Raw genomic sequence first — 8,651 nt, forward strand, 5'->3', positions numbered from 1 at the left:
AAGAACCTTAATTTCTCCTGTAAAATCAGAGTCAATAACTCCAGGGATAACTATAAGTCCCCTGAGTGCACTAGAGCTCCTACCTAATAAAATTCCAACAGTATCAGGAGGTAAGGGACCTTTTAGGTCTGTAGGGATAGGTTGGACTCCCATTTCTGGAGTTAGTATTGCTCTGGTGGTGGCACAGAGGTCCAATCCTGCGCTCCCTGTGGTGGCTCTCCTTGGCTTGTCAATGGTTGGTGAGTCCTGTGTACCTGTTGAATCACCCCATATACTTTTGAGGGGCCCCGGGGAGCTGGGCCCCAACTCCCGTTTTTTGTCTGTCCATGAGGGGGCAGAGGAACTCCATCTATATCTATCATAGATCTACATTCAGATGCCCAATGATTACCTTTTCTACATCTAGGACAACGTTGAGGCTTAGGTCTTCTAGGGGGTCGATTAGGGTCCCTTAATTGTGGACAGTCCTTTTTGAAATGTCCAGGTTGTTTACAATAAAAACAAGTTCCTGGAGGCCCTCCTATAGGACCTTGTAATCCTTGTGCAATGGCTGCTGCCATAACTTCTCCTTGAATCACAGTCTCATTGATATCTCTACACACTTTGATATATGTACTTAAATCCTTATTTTTCCAGGGACGAATGGCGTCCATACACCATTTATTAGCCTGTTCATAAGCTAACTGTTTAGCAAGGGCATAGCTTGATCCACATCCCCAAAGATGCGGCCTGCTGTTTGCATCAACCTCGCTACGAAATCAGCGTATGGCTCGTTTGATCCCTGAATAACTTTTGACAGTTGACCTTGCAAGTCCCCACTCCCTTGTATACTTTTCCATGCTTTTACAGCGGCTGCAGAAACCTGAATGTACACTGCAGGATTATAGCCAATTTGAGCCTGTTGTCCTGTGAATACTCCCATTCCCATAAGCATCTCTAAATTCCACTGAGGATTTCCTGTTGCAGCATTGCGGCGTGCGGTGTCGTTGGAATGCTCCTGCCACGCCGTTTTCCAAACCAGATATTGCCCCCCTGACAACGTGGCTCGTGCCATGTTACCCCAATCATCAGGAGTAAGATTCATTCCCCCTATGGATTCTACAAGTGATAAAGTAAAGGCTGCTTGGGGGCCATAGGTCATTACAGCCTCTTTTAATTGTTTTACTAATTTAAAATCTAAAGGTTGATGATATCTCTGATTATTTTGATCCTCAAACACTGGGAATGCTGTTGCATCTTGTTGTAGGAAGTCCCATCCTGTTGAATTGGAATTAGGATGGCTACAATAACATTTTTGTCCCCCTAAATGCTCATAATTATATGGTGGGGGAGCAGACGGCGTAAGTCTGTGAGTTCTCCTTTTAACTGCTACATTTGATTTAGTAGATCACAGTGTAATAGCAAGATTTTTTGTTCTATATAGTAAATCCTCCTCTTCATCTGAACTATCCTCACACCCAGTTTCATTTTCCTTGTCTGTCTCTGATCTTATTGATGCCCTTTCTGATGCTTTAGACCTTTCCTCTTTTATTTCCTCCAAAACCTCTTCCCCTTGTTTTATTGCCTCTCTGCATTTGGTATTAGGAGTATCTAAACACCCTCTAACTAACATCCATATGGCCATGGTTCCCAGGGGTAATGGTTTTACTCTCTCTGTCGCTCTCAAATCCTCCCCTAGAAGCTCCCATTGAGGGATATTCAGTAATCCCTCGTCCAAGAACCATGGCGCAATATCTTCCACTGTGCGTAAAAAGTTTCGGGCTGTTTTAGTTTCAAGAGGAATTCCATTGGCCCGGAGCAAATCCTTTAAGGGACCTTCCATGCGCATTCGTGACATTTAAGTGCCCATATTTCTCTATTAAACTAACAATGCAAAGCACTTTAACTAGCAAAACAAAAGCAAAAGCACTTACAAACACTCAATCTCCGTCGCTTATCCTGCGAACTTTAACTCATCGCTTCCCACGAACTTTAACTCCTCACTTTTCCCGTGAACTTTACCTGTGAACTTTAATTTGTCGCTTTTCCTGCGAACTTTAACTCGTCACTTTTCCCATGAACTTTAACTCCGTTGCTTCCTGCCAACTTTAACTCCGTTGCTTCCTGCGAACTTTAACTCCGTCGCTCCCCGCAAACTTTAACTTGTCGCTTCCCGTGAACTTTAACTCTGTCGCTTGTCCAGCGAACTTTAACTTGTCACTTATCCAGCAAACTTTAACTTGTGGCTTATCGAGCAAACTTTAACTTGTCGCTTACCCTGAGAACTTTAACTCGTCGCTTACCCTGCGAACTTTAACTCATCGCTTATCCAGCGAACTTTAACCTGGCCAGACTGTACTTTACTTTCCCTGTATTTACCTGATCAGTTTCTTCATTATAACTCGAGGGTCCCAGGTTTCGGCACCACTTATGATCGCCCACCGCCCGCAGGCGGTGGGCAATCACAACACGTACGCTCTTCTTGATCACTGGAACCAAAAAGAGCTTTATTCCACAAGTCTCAGACTTATATTGAGAACATCAGCCTATCAGAGAGTAGACTACCAGGAAAGTCAGCCTATCAAGGAACAGTCTCCAGGCAGATACCAGAATCGCCTCATGTACAACAGCCAACCAGAGTTACTTCCTAAAACTTGTATATGAGTGCAGCTATGTCTGGCAAGCTGCCAGGCGCCATCTTAGGGATCAGGCCACAGTGCGGCTCTGGGGCCCTCAGAGCCTGCCCCTGACACCAGTCACCCCACTAGTCTCAGGACCAAGATCAGTACCCAGGTGCTGTGGGGCCTGTCCTCTGCCCTCGACTCTGTGGAAGTAGACTCTGCCCCCTTTAATTGATGAACTCTACTGGTCCTTCGGATCTCAGCTCAAAAGTGGCTTCTTCAGAGACCTTCCCAGACTATGGCTGGTGGCCTGTCCCACTCACTCTGACTTCAGCCACTCAGCAGGAGTTATGTGACTATCAATGGTGTCTGTCACCCTCCCGGCACCACCAGGTACGTGGTGGGCCTTAGTTCAGTAAGTGAGTAAGGATGCAAATGAAGAAAGGCAGTGGTGAAGAACAACACACTAATCTCTTGGATCAAAGGGAAGATCAGAATGCAGAAGGCCCCCTCCACAGGATCAGTGCATGCTGAGATAACTCCACAGGCTCTTGGCCCAGGAGGTGTTGACAGAAGGGCAGGCACCCGCAGTGAGGTCACTGCCCAAAACCTCCTCATAGCTGTCCCTTGCCACCAGCGCCACGCCCAGCCTTGGCGCCACTGAACCAAAGGTTCCAGTGACCAAAATGTCCTGCACCCCACATTTCCCATGTCCCATTGGGTTTCCCCACTTCTGATCTACAAATCTGCTTTTCATCATCTCCACCGCATTTTCCCTTGTGTGACCCTCCCCTCCTCGGCCTTGGCCCGGCTCATCTGTTTCCATGTCCATGATCACAGCTCTCACTGGGGCAGAACAGGCAGCTCAGCTTCATACTAACAGAAACACACAAAAGCTTTGTAATTGACCTCCATGGAGATTTTCCAATGTCCTTTGTTTAAAACAAAGGAAATCTTCCCAGGCTCTGTCATCTGACCTCAGTAGTCTCACCTTCTATGGATTCTAGAAGTACATCCAATGTCCAGAGGGGAACAGAGTATGTGATAATCATCTTCTTTTCATAAATTGCTAACATCATCCTCATCACAATTATTATTCCACACTGATTTCCACTCCTGATCCTTACCCACACACTTCTCTCTCCTGACGTAAGCACTCTGGGTGTGTATCTCCTTCAGTTAAGGGCTTTGTTGTCAAACCTTAGCTTTCTCAGCTTACAGATCATTTCCACTGGTTTCTGTGTTTCTCACGCTGTTCCTGCTCATGTTTCCCTTCATGTGTCTTTTGCATGGCAACTTCACTTAGGACAAAGGTGTGACGGCATCACACTGTCGCTGACCACAGTCCTCCCAGAGGCACAGGGCAATGCTGCCCATTCATGCATTTCTTCTCTCCTTGAACTTCTCCTGATGTTTTAGGTAAGATCAATGCCCTTAACATACACACACACATGCACACTCACAGGCTGGAGAGAGGTGGTGATATTTTTTGAGGGAAATTCTCAGGAGCAATAGTCGGTCATATGGTGTTACTTATTCCCAGCCCTCTAGTTTAAACCATTTCTGCTGTTAGAATTTTTTCACAATCATGCATTTTAAAGTATTCACTTAACAAACTTAGGCTGAGATCATAGAACCCAGGCAAAGGGTGTGAAAGGAGCACAGAGAAGTGACACTCATTGAGTCGGAAGGCACCATGCAACTTTCTTAATTTGGCTGTGAAGTCTGGCCTTTGAGAATTAAATTTTGCCTCAGAGTGCTGATAACTAAGCAAGGAGGAAGACCACTGTGCTTTGTGATGATCATTCAGTGTATGTATGAGTCTCTGTCTTGCAACAACAACAGCAGGAGCCGAAGGTGCTCTCTGAGCCCTGGTGGCAGCTCTGGGGATGCTGTCCCAACCATGTCCTATCACCATTCAGTGACTACAAAGCTGACTTCTGGGCAGTTCAAAAGCATAAACCAGAAGAGGACTCAGCACCTAGTTTAGAAAGATGAAAGTAATATAATGAGACAAAAATACAACTAGCAAGAGGCCAAGGAATGTCCATCAAGACGGGGAGTCTTCCCTCCCTGTTCTTTCAGACACAGGCAGGTTGGCAAAGGCCCCTGTTGCCATGCATGGATTGTCACTGTGGGTAATTTCCCCAGCTGTGTCATTCTCACTCAGTATTTGTTCCAAAGTCACCCTCTGTGGTTACAGAAAACCTGTTCTGAAAATAAGGAGGCTTTGGATCCATTTGGGGCCTATTATGATATGGATGTTAGGTGTCCCCAAAAAGCTCATGTGTGAGACCATACAAGAAGGTTCAGAGGAGAAATGATTGGGTTAGGAGAGCCTTAGCCGAATCCTGGAACTGATGCCCCATGGGGATTAACTGAGTGGAAACTGTAGGCAGGTGGGGCGTGGCTGGGGGAGATGGGTCACTGGGGACATGGCTCTGGGGGACATATTTTGTGTCTGGCAGGTGGAGTCCCTCTCTGCTTGCTGATCATCATGTGAGCTGCTTCCCTCCACCAAATAAACTTTTCCTTCTCTGACATTGTTCTTGTCCGGTCTTTTAGTCACAGTATCGAAAAAGCCAACTAAACAGGGCCCAACCTGGAAAAAGGGAACTAGAAAATGAATAATATAATATTACTTGTGACTTTATATTTTCAGGCCTAGGTATGTTTGCATCTCAATAAAGACTTGTGCATGGCATGCAAAGCTGGTTTTACAGATTAGTTTATAAAATGAAAAGAAACTCAAACACCTCAACTGTTCTCAGTCATGAAGTATCTTTGTTAAAAATAACTAACTGAACAGAGTATCAAATACTGCTGTGTAGCAAATTACCCCAAAACCATCTGGCTTAGAATACAATAAGCATTTATCATCTCTCACAGTTTTTCATAGGGCAGCTTAGCTGAGGTTGCGGCTCAGGGCTTCTCATGAAGTGTCAGTCACAATGTCAGCAGGAGTGCAAGGGTCTGAGGGCTTGTGGAGCTGGGGCATCGACCTGAAGATCGGCCAGCACCCTCAGCTGGTGAGATGGAGCTGGAAGTCAGTATGAGGCATCAGTCCCTGGCCACACACATCTCCACCAGGCTGCTGGAGTGTCTTCATGAGTGAGCATTCTGAGAGAGACAGACAGAATGACAGAGAGACAGAGACAGAGATAGAGAGACAGAGAGAGTGTCAGGTGGAAGTTATATCCACTTCATGACCTAGTTGCAGAAGCCACCCAGCATGGCTTCCGCCACCTCTGTCGACCTGCTGTGCATCACTTAGTCCACATTCAAGCAGAGGAGAATTAAGCTCTGCATGTCCAAGAGGAGTGTCAAATTTGCAGACTTGTTGAAAAGCATTGGTGCAGTTTATATAAAGAAAAATTCACATTAAATCTAAATGTCAGTGACTTTACCTGGAAAAACACCTGGATAAACATCACCCAGTTCAAAACTTAGCATTTTTCAGCACCTCAAAAACTCCCAACATGTGAATCTTTTTTAATTTTCTATATGCACAAATCATGATATGCAGATAAAGACAGTTTTAGTTCTCTTTTCTAGTCTTTATAACTTGTGCTTACTTTTCTGGACTTTGTACTGAGACCTCTAGAACAATGTTGAATGGACGTGGTGAAAGCAGATATCCTCGTTCTCAACTTGGGGCAACATGTCCAGCATTTCACCATTTTTTCCAGTTAATTTCTAACACGTTAAGGAAATTCCCGTCTACTCCTCTTTGACTAAGCTTGGCGACAGAAGTGTGAGTGGAATCATTTAATGACTCTGCTGTTTGATTCACACCATGTGCACACACTGGCCAGGGTGCCACCTGTGGCTGTGACCCTTCCTTATCTCACTGATAAAACAATCAAACCAGATCATCACATGGAGGAAAAACACCCAGGAAGACCTCAGTTTCCAAAAATGCTGACTTCAAATGTGTATTTGTTTGTCAGTTCTGTGGTGGAAATTGCCAAGATTCGTCAAAAGGAAGTTTAATTATACTTCATGATAAGAGTTTAGGTCGAACACAAAAATCTATCTTGTCTATGTGACACCTGAAGCAGGGCTCCGTGTTAGGGAATGGGAATTGGGGGAGGGACATGGGGAAAAGGAAGGGAGACAATCCAGGCCACTGAGTACCAAGGGCAGCAGGAGAAAGGGCAGATCTCACAGCCACAGCCTGGGAGCTGCCCCAAGGCTGGGCGTGGCTGGCATTTGTGATTCAGCATCTTGAGTCAGGCTGCTGACTCTGCACATGGGGTGAAGAATTCTGAAATGTCTCAACACCTAATTCCCATACCTCTAAAAGCAATAAAGTTTAAAATGAGAACACTTGCCTGGCACCTGCTAAGTGCCCTCAAATTCATCATCACATGTACTCTTACCCGCAGGCAACAAGGCTCACATTCATCATGAACAAACAAGGACACTGAAGTCCAGAGACATTCGGGGACCTGCAACAGATCACACAGCCCAGGAGGCTGCCTCCGGAGCTGGTCCATGGTTGGGGCTTGCCATCTTTGCACTGGATCCTGTTGGCAAAGATTGCATGACAACTTCCAATCGTGTTTTTTCCATGGCTGCTGCAGATGTGTTCATGCTCTGGGGACTTTGTTTGGAGGGGGTGCTGGGGATGGAACCCAGGGCCTTGCACATGCTAAGCCCATGCTCTACCACTGAGCTACACCCGGCCCTTACTGTGACTTTAGATGTTACTTTGCTCCAAATAAACTGAAGTGGCTGACTTTAAAATCCCCAGCTCTCATTCAGAGTACACATAGCCAGTTAGCTGAGCAAACAGAGGGTAGCTTCTTCTCCTCTTCCTGGCACATGCACCTTTGCCTGATCTCAAGAGTCACAGTCTAAGGACTCAGACATGGAAGAGGGACATACCTGGAAGGGGCATAATTCTACAACTAGACAAAGGCTGGGCAGCAGTAGCCTAATGATGAATGACAGTCACTTAACCTTCTTCTTTCCTTCCCATTTTTCATTATCACGGGCAAGCTCTACCTTGGGCACTTTTAGGGCTGTTACTGTCCAATATTTCAGAAAGAAAACCTCATCTGACTAATTGCTAGTTGCTCCTTCAGGTAGATGTTTGGGGTCATTCTCAATTTTTCAAACACTAAGACCCACACCAGGACACTATGTGCACACAGGGACATTCTGGATACCAGGTTGATCTCCACAGTGAGGCAGTGGTCTGCAATTCTGGTGTGGAGGCTCTGTTTTGTTTTCTTTTGGGGGAGGGTACTGGGGATTGAACCCAGGGGCACTCCACCACTGAGTCACATCCCCAGTCCTATTTTGTATTTTTTACTTAGAGACGGGGTCTCACTGAGTTGCTTTGTGCCTCATTTTGCTGAGGCTGGCTTTGAACTTGTGATGCTCTGGCCTCAGCCTCCCAATCCACTGGGATTACAGGCATGCGCCACTGTGACCAGCCAGAGGCTCCTTCTCATGAGTCTTGGGCTGACAGTGGTGAACAGGGGCAGGTTAACTCAGGCCTCCACGGAGATTGACAGTCCACGCAGCACAGGACCTCTCCCGAGCCAGAGGAGAATGGCCCTGGGGAGCATGGGGGCGTCCTGGGACCATCAGCTAGGGACTCCAGAGGTCAGTGATGACTGCAGATCTGGCTTCAGGGAGTGCCAGGGAGCAGCTGGCTGGGCATGTGGACCCAGCAAGGGCAGGAAAGGGACTGTCTGTGAACATAACAGGCGGTGACCTCTGCAGAAGACAGACTCACATTTCCTCAAGGTTTTCTATTTGTACCAGATGAACTCAATGTCAGATCTGAAAGGGCAATTTTCCAAGGGCGTGTGACACCAGTCTCATTTGCTAGCTATGTAAACAAGGACAGAGGCAGGAGAGCCAGAAGGCCATTATTCCTTGGATCCTGTGCCCACACGCATAGCTGCTGGCTCTGTTTTTCCTAGTATTATTGAAATATTGAGTGGATCGCCCCACAGACATGAAAGCTTATGACAAAGAGGCATTTTTCCAAAAAGTTGGGCTTCTCCCTCCTTAATTTTCTGACATTCTCTCAGG

At 46.3% G+C, this 8,651-nt stretch overlaps 1 non-coding gene across 1 annotated transcript; it reads right to left on the minus strand.

The window, feature by feature from the left end:
• Nucleotides 1–7,216: 7,216 nt before the first annotated feature.
• Trnaa-agc (transfer RNA alanine (anticodon AGC)) lies at nt 7,217–7,291 on the minus strand. The gene has a single exon. It is a non-coding gene; the product is annotated as a tRNA-Ala (tRNA).
• Between the last annotated feature and the right edge of the window lie 1,360 nt (nt 7,292–8,651).

This window comes from Sciurus carolinensis, unplaced genomic scaffold (assembly GCF_902686445.1).
Source record: "Sciurus carolinensis unplaced genomic scaffold, mSciCar1.2, whole genome shotgun sequence".
Taxonomy (NCBI): Eukaryota; Metazoa; Chordata; class Mammalia; order Rodentia; family Sciuridae; genus Sciurus; species Sciurus carolinensis.